General features: G+C 45.2%; 1 long non-coding RNA gene across 1 annotated transcript; it reads left to right on the top strand.

Moving 5' to 3' along the window:
• The first annotated feature begins 687 nt into the window (after positions 1–687).
• On the top strand, positions 688–13,175 carry LOC144180739 (uncharacterized). The gene is made up of 3 exons (XR_013324533.1): positions 688–787; positions 12,772–12,849; positions 12,962–13,175. It is a non-coding gene; the product is annotated as an uncharacterized LOC144180739 (long non-coding RNA).
• Positions 13,176–15,158: the final 1,983 nt, after the last annotated feature.

The following is a 15,158-nucleotide window of genomic DNA, read 5'->3' as shown; positions in this document are numbered from 1 at the left end:
CGAAAGGTTTTATATGCCCAAGTATCCGCCACAAAAATGTCATCAGCAGAAAAAGTTCTGTTTCCGCGGCTCCACGGGGATTCGAAGCACTAACTCTCTCGCCGCAACGAGAGGTACATAGCGCTACGCCAACTCCGCTACGAATTAAAGCAGAACGTAGATCTACGACGCGGTTATATCTTTCCCGCTACCTCCTTTATTCTGATGGTGCTGCCGTGTAGGAGAGCCGCAGAGAAATAGTTTATCGTGGCCCTAATGAGCGCCGACAGTTGGAGCCTCGATGCCAGCGTCTTCGTGTGCGCGGGACACGGGTGAACTGAGGCGCCCTTCGCCACATACTGCTTTCGGTTTCGGTTTCGGTTCCGTTTCGGTCACATGGTTTTCAAGGGGCTATGGTTTCAGTCGGATTTACGCAATGTTCGGGCGTGACCAATCCTGTGTCTAAAGTTGATGCAGCTAACGGTGCCATACCAACGTAATATAAATGGCGATGTGCAAGTTCACATGAATGCACAATTAACAGTTATAAGCTCCTGTGAAGGCACACTTCAATTTCGCGTTTCACCGATTCCTATGAAAGAGGAATAAACAACATTTTTTTCGCTTACTATTGGCAAACCCAACACACTGAGGTTCCCTAAGTAAAAGAACGCGGAGACTGCCGGCTATGTTCATATATTCTGCCTCAAATATACTTGCAGTTTTCTTCGCGCTAAATGATGGTAACATATCAGCAGTGCCAGCGGTTCCAGCAGTGTCGAACGTCTCCGCCTGTATAAACCTTTTGGTAATGTATTCCCTTAAATGTTTCCGAAAGGCGAAAGCGAGAACAAGCGGGTATTTTTCCGAAGCTTCTGTTTTAGTTTGTGACGCCGTGTTATGGTGTCTAGATACCGGGACGGCGGCCGAGCTGCGACGACAATCGATGTCCCTAAAGGGCTACGCACTACAAATCCTACTACAATAAGCCAATTTTACGGCTAGATGTACCCACGTGCCAGTTTCTTTGGATGAGGTAAATCTCGTAAGCACCCAGGCTGCCAAGCAAGTCTATGTCATTAAGATGCCAATTGTGCCCCGCGTGACCTCTCTGTGAGAATATAAGCCCGCCCGCCTTGTCCCGTTCTTGCCCCTCTCTATTTAGGGTACTGGGATTGACACTCGCCATACTGGGCACTTCAAAATAGCATCTCAAATGTACGCTCAAGGGATTTGAGGGCATAAGAATTCTTCCAAAATAAACCGGGGCCTCAGAACTCTAACAGACTTTATGGGCACACAAGTGCATAAACCTCAGAATAACGCAGTATGCCGCTTTACCTTCCAGAGGTCATTGTTTACCTTTCAGAGGTCATTGTTTATTATATTAGGGACATTGTTTGTCCAAAAAAAGTTTAACATGAGTAAAGCGCCGTACTATCGCGCCCAATTTGACTCGCAACAGGCGAGGGGCCGCCGCAGCTGCTCCCCGGGAGGCGGTGGCGCCTTGCAGCGCAGCACTCTAGAAGTAAAGGGAGAGGGGGTCCGCTCTTCCGATAATCATCAGCAACCCCCGAATGCTCTGTTGCCTTTCGCGCTGCGATTGCGATGCGCATAAAGCTGCCCGATGTAGTTCAGCTTGGCGCAGCCTTGCGACTCCAGAATTGTGACGCGTGATTGTTTTCGTTGCTAGTACTGCGAAATGAACGGTAGCTTGGATATTGTTATAGAACGTATTTTTTAAAAAGCTTTGTTGTTGATCATCTTAAAAATTAACATTAAACTATAAATTAACGACGGCACCTTTAGGGATCCATTCAAGTTGGCGCACACCGCGGACAGTTAACCATTTCTCGACACTTTTTATGGTGTGCACAGGGGCCAGGTCTTGCTGGAAGAGGTAATCGCTGTTAGGAAATGGGCCGTCTAGGGCATATTGGATCATTACATATTCTAGGATTTCGGAATACTTCTCTGAAGTTAGGGAGCCTTCAATTCGGTGTAGTGCGTCAAGTCCATCTCTGGACATGACGGCCCACACGTTTACGGTGGTCCGTCCGCTTGAGGCCACTTCTTGTATGTATTCCGGCTCGTAGCGAGTGTTCACAGGACGCCAGACGCGACGTTTCTGGTCCCATCTTGTGGTAAACGTCGATTCGTCCGAGAACACCACCTGCTTCCAGTCGTCAACGCTCTAGGTGCTGTGCTCAGACGCAAAACTGAGACGTGCTGCTTTGTTGTCGTCGGATAGAAGAGGCTTTTGCACGGCGACACGGCTCCTCAGTCCGGCTTCTGCCAACCTTCTTTTCACAGTAGTCAGTGAAGGTAAAACACCTGCAAGTTGAGCATGCGGCTGCGCAGTGCCAAACCGATTAGCATAAGCCGCGGCGACCAAAACTTCGTCTTCAATGGCGCTGGTAACGCGAGGGCGACGATCATGAGGGGTGTTACAAATTGTGCCTTCGTTTCTATAAGCCGGAATAATGCGGTTCACTGTGTTCGGTTATCGGCAGTTAATGCAGCGATTTCTCGCTGCGTATAAGACTTCAAGCATAATTCCACAATGCGCACACGTTCACTACGAGGCACTCTTGACATGGTGCGGCCTGCTGTGAAAAGAATAATGCATCCGAAAAGGGAATTGAAAGGGGCGTATAATAACTGGTATCAGTGCTTTGTGCTCTCCTCTCGTTTTTCAGCGTGAAAGTGACGCTGTGACCAATAGAAACCAGTAGGCGATAACGGTTCCTTGTAAGATAGCGTCACGCATATTTTCCTTTATTCTTACCTTATTGTTTGTTACGGCACTTATAGGTTTTTATTGTGGTAAGGCAAGCATAGCGGTGCAGTGGCCATCAGTGACATAGCTGAAAGCATAATAGTGCATTTCGTACCATGAGGCATTGTCAGTATTAGAGGCAGAAGCAGTAAGTAAAAAAATGCGGTCAGCCAGTGTTTCAGATATCTTTGTATGGAAGATTGAACGTTATCGATATTTCGTGACGACCTGTTATTGCCAAACTGGAAGGCTTGCGCAAATGCGCTTAAGAGAATTGCAGCCAATGATAAAACTTATCGCTGGCGATGCGGTAAGCCACCCCAAAATCTTCTGAGGTAACAACTTATACCAGCCGCAAAGGAAAGAAGCCAGCAATGGTACACACGGGGGATGCCGATGGGTATCGGAACAGCTGACCCCTCTCCCTTTACTTCTTGAATGCTTCGCTGCAAGACGCCACCGCGTTCCGGGAACCAGCTGCGGTGGCCGCTCGCCTGTTGCGAGTTAAATTGGGCGCGATAGTACCTCGAAAACTTAATAATAATGCGTGACAATACCAAGAAGGGATATCAAATAAGCCCTTGTTATACACTGCCCTCACGCGATAACTTGAAACATATAAAGCACCGAAAACGCGCACAAAAAATTGGTTAAGCAGCACCAACCATCCAGTGCTTTACCCGTACACAAAAATGCATAAGTTTCAAAGTTAAAACCTTCATTCGTGTCAATACTTTGAGCACAGATTATTGGTCCAAATAAATATGAACAATAAACCCAGAAACAAAACAATACCAGTGTTAACAGAAAAGAACCCACACATATAAAGTGTCTGCCCTACAAACCACTCCCAGTCAAATAAAACAGCAATAGAAACCCAAAGCAACACGAAACGTGTAAAATTCTTAAAATGCACCAACGGTGTAACACCGTGTATCCGCACTAAAATGCATGATTGTATTTTATTTGTTATTGTAATGTACAGGTGCGCAATTAGTGCAGGCTTCAGAGAGACAACTGCGGTTATTATTGCAAGCAAGGCGATCTGTATGGATAATGGTAGGAAAGTCGTGATTTTACAAAGTTCTGTAACGGGAATAGTTTTAATCATCAGCGTGGATTGTTTCAGACGTGTCATCTTCTCATAATAACTGTTGCATTGATGGTATCGTCGGCACACAACACGATAAAGGGATTTGGTGGTATTCGTACAATTTTGGCAAGAAAATAATGACAATATATAACACAAACAAAAGCCTACCCTAAATTTATCCTCGTGCATCCCCATATGCAATATCCTTTAAACAATCTTTTATATTTAATATAAAACAACGCCTCAGTTAAATCATTTTTGAGCAGCTTCAAAGAAAGGCACCTACTTCCATTGTGAGGACGTTTTAGAAACGAAATGTTGCGTTAAATTGAGACAAATACGTTTACAACTTGGAAAGATAAACCAAGAATAAACCAAAGATTTGCTTCGGAATTTCCACTTAATACGCATTTGTGTTCACTAGCTCGATTTTATTTAATATAATTCCACCAAAACTACATTGTTCCTTCACCATAGCTTGAGATAAGTACAGATTATAATTTATTCGTGTATAGAAAGGTGCTCGAGTGCTTCTGAAAGTAAAAGATTAGAAATAGAAACAGGCCGGTAGCTACTGTTATTTTAGAGGACCCCTTTTATGATCACAGCACTCTGACGGGCTAGTTCGTAGGACATGCTAAAAATTGCGCTAAAAGGACAGGACGAACACCACGACAGGACGAACACCACTAAAGCCCGTTCTACATGGAGCGAATTTCGCCTGCGAATCCGCTGGAACGAACATTAGCACTTGCGAAGTTCGCAATGCCTGGAATTGTCGTCTACATGGGGCCTGCGAACGCCGCGATTTTCGCATTTCAGATGCGCCTTGTTTGCAGACTGAATTAAGTTTGCAACAAGCAAAGGTTGTTGTGATTTTAACAAGGGTAGTTTTATTTTACTTTCTTGGCAAGTTGTTTCTGCCTGGTTTGCGGTAAATATAAGTTTATTTGCGGTTTTATATAGGAATTGCCAATTCTTTATCAATATACGCACACATAGCAGAGAAGACAAACGTTTTGGTATGCCCGCGCTTTTGTCGCTCTCATACAAGCAACGCCATCTGGTTTCCAAGCGTGCAAGTGGTGCCGTGCTGTGCTCCTATTGGCCGCAGGTCCGGCGCCTCTACGCCACATAGGCCGCACGAGCGGCGTTTGCTCGACCGCTTCAAATGTTTGGCACTTTGCCACAGCAACGAAAAAAAGTGGTTTTGCCGCACGAGCGGCGCCGCATCAGCGAATTCGCAAGCGAAATCGCTCCATGTAGTACGGGCTAAAGGGCACTGTGAGGTATGTCGTCTTCTGTTCGTCCTGCCCTTTCAGCGCAATTTTATTTGTAACCTTATATGAGCTACAACTAGTCTTGGTATTTTTATTCCGTGCCGAAATAACGCGGTTTCAAACGTGGCAATGCGCATATGCGCCATGGGATAACTTAGGTGTTTGTCGACGGCTCGATTGGGTCTATTTTTAATATCACCGTGTCCGGCGACAGTTTGTTTGTCCGAATATCCGAGGAAATAAGTATTCTGTGCTCAGTACTGGGAGTTAACAAAGACGAACGCAAGTTTTCTGAAGGGGTTCTCCCTAATTTCGATGGGCGGGTTGAAGTAAGGGACTTTTTCAAAAAAAATGGTTTAACACGCCAAACCTACGCCTGTGCTGAGGTGGGGCTTAATGGAGGGCTCCAAAATAATTCTGACCACCTGGGGTCTTTGCGTAAGCGGTTTTGTGTCATTTCGAACGCGTAATTTTTTTATTGCGCGGCTGCAGCCTTTCTGCGGCATTTCAAACGCGCCATTTTTTTTTCTTGCGCGGCTGAAGTTTTTAGGCCTCCTTTCCAACGTGCCATTTCTTTCTTGCCGGCCGTTTATCTCCCTTACTATTGTAAAAACCAACCGAACGGCCGTTCCTAACTAAAGGAACTCGGGGGCTGCCGGTTATGTACACAGATTTTGCCTGTAATGTACCTGCAGTTTTCATTGCGCTAAACAACGGGGAGATGTATGACAAGAGCCAGTGGTTCACGGGGTTTGAAAAGGTATGATTATTTAAACCGCGTGGTTTTCAAACCCCCAGCGTGACTCCCGGACGCCGGTACAGAAAGCTCTACTTGAGTCCGTTATCTCGCCGCGCCGCCTGAATCCGGAAGTTGCATCGACCGTTTCTGAGCTCAGACGACAAGGCGAGCCCATAAAATGCTCTGCACTTAACATTTTGTGTCTTTGTTTCTTCTAGCACTATGCAAGTTTTTTCGGCTGTCGTGAAGGCCGCTGAGGCGGGCGTGGCGCACGGCAGGAAGTATGTTGCGGCTTTTCGAAAAGCATCCCTTGAGATAGCCTATTCCCGCTGCCATATGCCACGAGGTGCTTATGGCATGTATCATGGGCTACTTTAAAGCTTGCACGCATGTTTGAGGAATAGGAGAGGATGCCTCTGTGTGAGCCATGACGTGGCGCGCGGACTATTGCGAGGATGATGTACGGAACAATCTAGTGATACTTCTAGGCCTCCATAGTATGTCGAGGGCACATACGGCATGACATCATGGTGACGCGGATGCTAGGCCGGCAAGGCAGATGTTTTGTGAAGTTGATACGCTGTTCCAAAAACGAAAATTCAGAACTCGGTACATGACTAGGGGGCACGTATTGAACCACTGACAATATTGAAATAATTTTATAGCAAAGCTCTCCGATGGATCCGGTTGGTGGCACTGTATGTTTTCCATGTTGTACTGCTTTGTGAGGTTCCTGTGTTTATGTCAAATTTCGATAACAAGCCGGGATGGTGGCAGTGTATGTATGTCATTTTGTCCTGCATTGTAATGTTGCTTGTGTGAGTATGTCGAACTCCGGTAATAAATAACTAAAAAACGAGTCTTTCTTGAGCAGTGCGGCCTGTAGATGTTGAGGTAGTCGTGTGAGTTTTTAGGCTCGTTTGGCTTCCAAATTCTTGCGCTTTATCATAAAGGCGGACTTTGAGAAGGTCTGACGAGAAAAAAATCACAAAAAATTACAAAGTGATACCTTCACCGCGTCGTCAATTTGCGGTGGCTAGCGCAGAATTTTATAACGCGTACCTCCAAGAAACGAAAAACAAAGAAGCACGCATGCACGACAAACCACACTCTCAGTTCTGGTTGGCTTCAAATTCTGTCAAGGCACTGTTACAGCAGCATGAACAGTGATTCTGCAGAAAGTAGCTGTAGTGAGAGTGACGTCAAGGTTCTTGGTTAAATCGACGTCGCCACAAGACTCGCCCACAAACTTTACCAAAAAACCCTTTTCCGCACTTATCTGATAAGAATATGGTTATATCGTGTAAAACATTTCGCAACGCACTTTTGGGCACCACATTATCGTACTCTACGGTATATTCTTGCGTAGACCTAAGGAAAATGAGAAGTCGCAGGCCAATTTCAATTTCATTTTCCGAGACTCCCATCGCTGCAGTACGCTGAAGTGGCCGAAAAAGATATCACGGAGAACACTACGGTTCTCATCGCAGGCATTGACCGAGGTGCGCTGTCATACCCAACTTTGCCATTTGTTGGGCTTGTAAGCCACCTCGAGGGACCTGCTACAAGCGTGGCGCCTGATATTGAAAAAAAGCCGCAGCTGTTGCAGAAGTTTGTGTTGACAATTGCGTCCTCTTCTTAACAAATATTTTGTTGTCGCATAAGAATGACGGAGCTGCCACGCACAAAATGGCCTTGTTGGACCTGCTTTACACAACGTGAAGCCCTTCCGGTCAAATTTTTAAACGCGCACAAACAAGCTTCATGCAAAAACAACGTTTCGCAACGTAAAGCGGCAATGAATTAATCTTCCTGATATTTGAAAAAATGAAAATTCTCCTCAATAAGGTCGTGTGTGGAGCAGGTATATGATGATAGCATGGTGGTTTACTTGCGCAGTTTTACGCTTTCGCAGCTGAAAGAATAATCCCGGATGACAAAATTCTAGATGCTGACCACTCTTACACGTACGGATCTGTGCGATCGGCATATGTGGTCCATGCACTACATTGTATGCAAGCATCCGCTGTTTCCGCAGCGACCGAGGCAAATTTGGCGAGGTTGAGGACTAAACTTACTACCGCACGACCAAGTGCGGAGTCTTTACTCAGCAATTTCTCGGCAGGCTGGCTCCCATTTTCCCCACTCCTATACACAGGTCGCTATCTATAAATCTGGTTTATGTGCGTAGTTTTGTCAGTAAACTGTGTGCAAAAACCGACTCAATGGTCCGTAGTGAAAAAAACTTCAGGGCCTTGCCACTCTGTGAAGAATGGCTACCGGTGAAGCTGGGCGCAGTGCAAGAAGTGCACAAAACAAAAGACGTTTTTTTTTTGTACTCAGCGATTGAACATACTTTCTATTTGTTTATCTGAATGAAACTTGGAGGGACCAGAACTTTATTATAGTGGACAAGAATGTAGCTATGCGTTCCCCCCCCCCCCCCCGCGTCAGGCTTCTTCCTGCCTGTGAACACACCAAACCAAACCATTCGACCGTTGAGCACAGCAGTAAGGTCGCAACGGCCCGTGAGACGTACACGTTGAAATATCCCATGAGCACAACGGGCACGTCAGCGGTGAATGCGTGAAGCTTGGCTGCGTGTGAAGGCCCCCTACCCGCATAAAGGTGTGACCGCGGATGTGCGCAAGCCTATAAGAGAAAAAACATAAGCCAAAATATCGCTAGTAATGCAAGGTGGTCTTGTGTCAACGAGAAAAAGAAAATTACAGCCCCTTTCGTCTAACAAAAAAGACGGTTGAAACGCGAAGTTCTGAGCGGAATAAGTGGGAATTTGCGAATGATTTGTTTGAATCCAGTTAATTAGACCTTCTAAATTATTTATTTATATCTACTTAACTTTATTTAAAGATTGCATGCAAAGTGAGCCAAGTTAGAAGACCAAAATCCACACTGCTTTCACCTTGTCAGAATGACGCAATCGAACAGTTGTCGAACAAACCAAGACAAAAGGGCGTCGCTGTAAAACAATTTATATTAAAAGCCACAAAGGCAAGAGCTCTCAGGATGGCAGTTAGCACTTTTTCGTTCAGTCAAAGTGCTTACGGGAATAAAAACATTGAAACATTCTAAGCTATTCTTATCACCGAAGGGTCTCAGAAAAAATTACCATGTGTAAATATGTACCTGCTACCTCAATTGTTTCGTTACGAGGTACATTTTAACACAGGTTAATCTTATTGTAACTGGCGTTACAATTTCATCATATTAATAATATCCTTTGGACGCGAGTGTAGACAATCATTGCGCGTTTCATATTGGCAATTTACATGAAACATTGACTTTACCGTCCCTTTTTATTGCTACCTTTTTATACATGCGGCCAAATTATATTTCAAAACAAGAACCGACCTAGAAGAGGAAATTCTCTAATTGGCCCATTTTTCCTATTTTATGGTGTGATGAGCCCAGAGGTGCAACACGCCCGACTTCGGTTGTGGTGAACCACTTAGAGAAGGCCTCATTAGCAGCTGTTCCTAGAACACTTCGAAAAATTATTATATAAATAAATTGCCAGCAGTAAAAAACAAACTTTCATAGACTACCAAAGTTCCCGGAGTACAGTGAATGCTGAATTGGTTCTTTCGTACCGAGACAAAAGCAAACAGTGGCGGTTCGTGCGCTAATAGACATCCGCGACTGTGAAATGAAGAAGCATGTTTTAATTGTGCTACTTAGGAAAGGACGTTTGCGCCGGTGAGAAGCATAACATGCTTCTTTTTCATTTCTTACTTTCAGGGAGCTTATAGAAAGGACGGCCTACGAACTGCCGTATATATTAAATTACCTTGAGAGTATATCACACAATGTCGATTTGTAGCCTGCATTGGAGCAAGCAAACATGGCGCTAATTAAATGAGAATTAAAATTATTCTTCACCCGAATGACAATCCTATTGCCAATTATGGCAGCTGGTGGATATTCAATTGTTTATTCTTTTCGTCGCATCCCATGCCAGTCTTTGGGTCTTGCCTTGCATATGTAAGGATATGTACTGCTTGTCTTCACGATGGAAGCCAGGGTAGCCTATAGGATCTGTCTTTCAATTCTTTATCGAAAGGTTTAGCGCTTTCTCCTTGATTAGGGTACGCATGCCTGAGCGGAAAATTATCCTTCGCAATTTCGAATTTATTTGCATCTGCCATAAAGAAAAAAAACACAAGCCGTTCAATAATTATTCGCCTCTGCGAAATATTTATATGTGGATCCACAAAAAGGAGCATATGAAGTCTTCTAAGTATTCGGCGTGTTTTTGAAGCCTTCACTTGTACGCTGCAATCAACATAAAAAAAGTTTCGCATTGAAACTTTCTGTCCAACCAACTTGACCCCGCAACAAAAAACGCTCGAATAAATTAAAATTTTTAAGCTCATTAGATGCTGCAAGTAAGCCAACATGCGGAATTTAAATGAAGAACACTTCCTGGTGCGTCTTAATAAGCCCCCCTGATTGTACCACTATCAGAGCTCGGAAACGTGGTCTAAATGTTTCACTCTACTTAACAGGAAGAATTCAGATGTGTCTACCTATTGAATATTTCCAGGGTCCTAATTTTCGGTCATAACATCTTGCTTGGAAATGCCAAGCATGGGTGAACCTCTCGGTGCACTGTACAGCTGGCGGACATTATTCTGCTGCTTAAATCACGGATTCTGATAAACACGACGTGGTTAAATGCTGAGTCAGGTACTCGCACTCACCTGTAAGCATGTGCTTTGCCGCAAGATTGCGCGTGTTGCCTTGTGCGTCCATCCAAACTCTTAAGGGGATTTTAACAAAGTAGGCCCTATTATACCTGTTCTCCTGAGCTCAATAGTGTGATACCAGACCCAAGTATTCGTCTCTATACGAAGCAAATGCGAGAATTGTTCGCGAGTTTTGGAGGAATAAATCAATGTTAAAACCTTCGTAATTGAGTATCTAACTTTCTTGTAGTTATGCAGAGATTAATTGCAGAGTTTTTCTCTGCATACATCTGTCTGGTCTTGGTCTTTCTCCAACGGCCCTGATACGAGTTTGATGATTCAGTACATCAGTTTCCGACATTGAAATGAAAATCTAATGTCCTAGAAATATTCTTGCGCACGTAGTTTGAAGCTATCTTGTTGCAGCGAATACTGTGGCAACATTTATGTGGCCATGTGCTGAACATATGTACTTTTCCGTAGTTTTCGAAAAGTATCTTTCACAACAAACGTCCTGCGCGTAGCGCTTCGGAAAGTATATGCGTCCTAAGTCATACATTTCTCGTGTAATAATGTTTGTGTAAAATCTCACTCGCACGCTTAGTCCGCTATTGTCAGCCGCCAAAAGTACGTGAAGGTGACGGAGTTGCCTTATCTTGGGAAGGCAGATCGCGGGCGAAAAGGAACGTGCACTAAGAAAAACGCGATGCTTCCGTGACCAAATGGGTCTGCGATTCTGAACTTGCGGATTAGCGGCTGCCCCAAATATGGATAACAGAAACTCGACAAATGATAAGACCTTTTTCTAATATAGAGCGCACCAACAATATGGATAATTTCTCGAGGCTTAAAACGAACCGTGGAATAAGTATAGCACACATTTCATTCGTCGCTGCAGTCACACGGCTACAAAATTTTATTTCTATATTCAAAGAGTAATGGTAGGCCTCCTTATTCAGTGTACACGACTAAGGAATTAGTACACCTCGTATTTCCTTTATAAGAGGGGCAACATAATTTCTGACTGCTCTGTGCCAAAGTGAAACAGCATTTTTTAAAGGATAGTTCAAATTTAACACCAGAAAATTCAGGTGCTTTCCCTCCTAGGTGTGATTGTCGCAACCATAGTTTCGAGGTCCGCCTTAGACAAAAAGCAATCGCCACTACGCAACCATATAACAGCAACACACATTAGTAAAACAACACCTTTAGCTCAAAGTCCCCCCAAACTATATTTTTCCTCGAAAAACCTTTGCGCCTGTCTTTAAATGTAAATACTTGTCACGTCACGACTTGTCAATTCATAAGTTGGTGAGTTATTTCCTAATCCTCGGCAGTCAATGACTGGGTCCCGAATAAACATTCTCTATCTATCCCTCGTAGCAGTGTTGGCAAACACGGCACACTGTCAGCGCTGGCTGCTGGAAGCACTATTGTATTGTAGCGGGTTTCTGTGGAGTCAAAAGCGCTTAAATTAAGTCTCTTTTTTCGCCGGCTTTGTCGGGCCACGTGTTTTCAGGCCTCGAATATGGCACATGAACTTGCGAGAAAAGTGCAGGTTACTATTTCAGGATTTTTTCAGAATGACGTGGTATTCGCGCGGATATCTGAAATCGGAATCGACAAAACACTACCATCTCATGGATACGTCCCTGACTCTTCGCAGCAGGCGAAGTTTTTACACAAGCGCATCTTCCAGCCAAAGAAGTGTGAGGGAAACTTCGAACTGGAATGTTCAGAGCCAGCGATGTTTAATTAACTCGGGCCGCAAGCCGCATTCGTTGCCGTGAGCAACACACGAGGTCTGGCATATTGATCTGGGTAACTGGTGCGGGATGCAGTTTGCGAAGCTCCCTCGAGCGCTTGAAAAGGCGTCGGAAACCTCTAATTAGATAGGTTTAGAGCAACACGTTCGCCAACTCTAACGAAGCATACGCAACAGAGCGTGTCTGGCTTCTCTCAGGACACACGTTCGTGTTAACTAGATTTAATGTGCATTAGAGCATGGACAGCGGGTTGTAGCAGTTTAGCGTGTCAACCATAACCATTCTGAAATGAGGCTGTTTAAAAGTACGCTGTCTGCGTAGAGTGCGCTAAACGGTGCGATTCAGTTTCAAGCGTGCACGCGGCAATTACTCCGAGAGATGTAATTATTCCATCCCGGATCTGCAATAACAACGGCAATTTCTGCACAGCTGCCTGGTACGTGACCGATTACGTCACCGGTCGTGTTATGGATGAAGACAGAGGAGGCGAAGCATCGACCGACCGAGGTAATTATATGGACGTCCTCTTCCATGACAAACTTTTTGTGCGATGCATTAGAAGTAAAGCAATAACCCTGATCACTAATATAGTTTACAGCTGGTGTCTTTTCGGTTTCAGGAAAGTACAAGCTGGTACCAAGGAACCATCTGGTACCAAGCTGGTACCAAGGAATCAGCAGCCAAGGAACCACCTGGATACCAAGCTGGTTCAAGGAAAGTTCAAGCTCGTTCAACATGGAAAGTTCAGGCTGCTTGGGCGCATATATTTACCTTTTAAACATCCGCTAAATCGGCAGAATGGTGCCTGGGCTGCCAAGAAGAAAAATAATGAAAATTACGGCTATCAATGTCCACAAAAGCTTGCTGTTACTCGACGGAAAAGCTGGTAAAGCGACGAAGTTGTCAGGCGCTGAACCTGTCCCAAAAAATCCAAGGTTCGGTCGGCTGCGATTGATAACCGAAAACTGGAAAGCATGCGGGAGCGCACACGCAAAGCGAGTGCGTCTCGGATTGCAAACTTAGGTGCGGCACCATTTTTGTCACGCTCCTCATTTGTGAACAGACGCAAAGATTCGGAACGCAATCTTTTCAGCCAAATACTGTCGCCGCTGCAAACGGTTGAGGCTCACAACCATGCTATTATTAATGAATTCAGCGTCACCCGTTGTGTGGTGGTAAAAGCGAGAATGCAGATTCTTGTTTTTAACCATGTGTTTTAACCGTGCCCTTTTATGGATACCTAGTAATAGAAGTCTGTCCAAGATTAGTACAAATAGGGATAATATTACCTGCCCCGTTTGCTGAGCAGCCCTCTTATTCGTGGCCTATCCTGTTATTGCCTGTTCCCCTTACAACATCAGAAACATACGTTCTATTATGGCCTTTTTACGTAAATCTACTAAAATGAGCAAATCAACTTGAAACAGCAAAGCTGTTTAGAAAATCGTTGGAGTTTGGCGTCCGCCAACTTGTTTCCTGCCTGCGTGCTACGAGCGCCTATTTCGACACATCGCTGCATGCATCATGATGTGAATGTTCACTCACCGTCACGTTTTGCCAGCCAACATACATTTTCGGTTAATGCATAGCTTCCCTTTGGCAGGATGTCGATCAGGCAGACCAGATCGAAACTTTCACGTAGCCAAGGATCTCATTTGAACCAAAAAGTGCATAAGTGCATTGCTATTTCAAACTGCACCTAAGGATAACAGGTTCCTTCAGTGCGCGACGACAACTGGCTTCGGACTACACACAAAGTACAAAGCACATTCAAGCCCCGCCCAGGCCCGCTGTCAAAATCGTGAACGTAGCCAAGGTTCCAGAAAAATCTGCAGAATCCGGCCCTACCCAGTCTGCCATAACTGCTGGGCGCGGACGTTCATGCAAGATCGATCCCAAACATTACATTTGGAAGTCAAGTCACAAGCTTTACAGATTTTGCTTTTAGAACTGCACTGTGATTTTGGTGACATGACGTCCTGAGGCACAATTTTTGCATCCCTATGGCGACGCAAAGTGAGTAAAATTGCAGAGAGACGATTAGTGAATATCAGGCATTAGCGTTAACATGTGTACAGCTAGTGGGGAGGCATATGATTTAAATGGAATGCATCAGAACATACCAGGATAGTGGTGTACGGGTACGCAATCTCACCTTGTAGAAACGTATTGAAATTGGATGAACTATGATCTCTGTAGGACTGCTGCCGCCTTTGGGCATAGCGGAGGAAGGGAGATTGTGAGATAAGATGCGCGCGCTGAGAGGCCGCGTGCATTGCCGCCCCCGGTTCTCTTAATCGCCGCCGCCGTAATTGGTTTTTCTTGGGGGGAGTGCGGCTCCCTTTTTGGACGCCTCGGAATGAACCGCCATTGAGTGCATCCGAGGTCACCATGTCACTATCACTGTGTTTAGGCCAGGACGACGTCCTTTGTAAGCGCCACCCCTGCTTCCATTTGTGACTGCCGGCCTAGTTCTGAAGAGCCCGGTGGCTACCGCCCAGATGTGTCGAAAGGGCGCCTGTAGATATCCCCTCCTTCAGGGATTGTGATTCGTTGACGGCGGCGAAGGAGCCCTTCGCTGTGGCTTCTCGGCGGTGGTGGTGGCCAGGGATGGGACAAGGGAACGGCGACGGCAGGATTCGATGAGCAAAACGAAGAAAACTGCATTTACGGTTATTCACAGGGGTTGTCTACAGACAGTTGGTTGCAGAAAGTTGGTTACAGGGTTGGTTAAGCATGACCGTCTTAGCGATCGACCCTCCGAGTTACGCCCTAGCTGTCATACCTTAGCGATCGACTTTGTGTTATGCCCTAGA

Source organism: Haemaphysalis longicornis, unplaced genomic scaffold (genome assembly GCF_048455015.1).
Source record: "Haemaphysalis longicornis isolate Haplotype H1 unplaced genomic scaffold, Haemaphysalis longicornis Haplotype H1 scaffold_4, whole genome shotgun sequence".
In the NCBI taxonomy this organism is placed as follows: Eukaryota; Metazoa; Arthropoda; class Arachnida; order Ixodida; family Ixodidae; genus Haemaphysalis; species Haemaphysalis longicornis.
The sequence above is the reverse complement of the archived record's forward strand: the minus strand, read 5'-3'. Positions and strand labels throughout refer to the sequence as shown.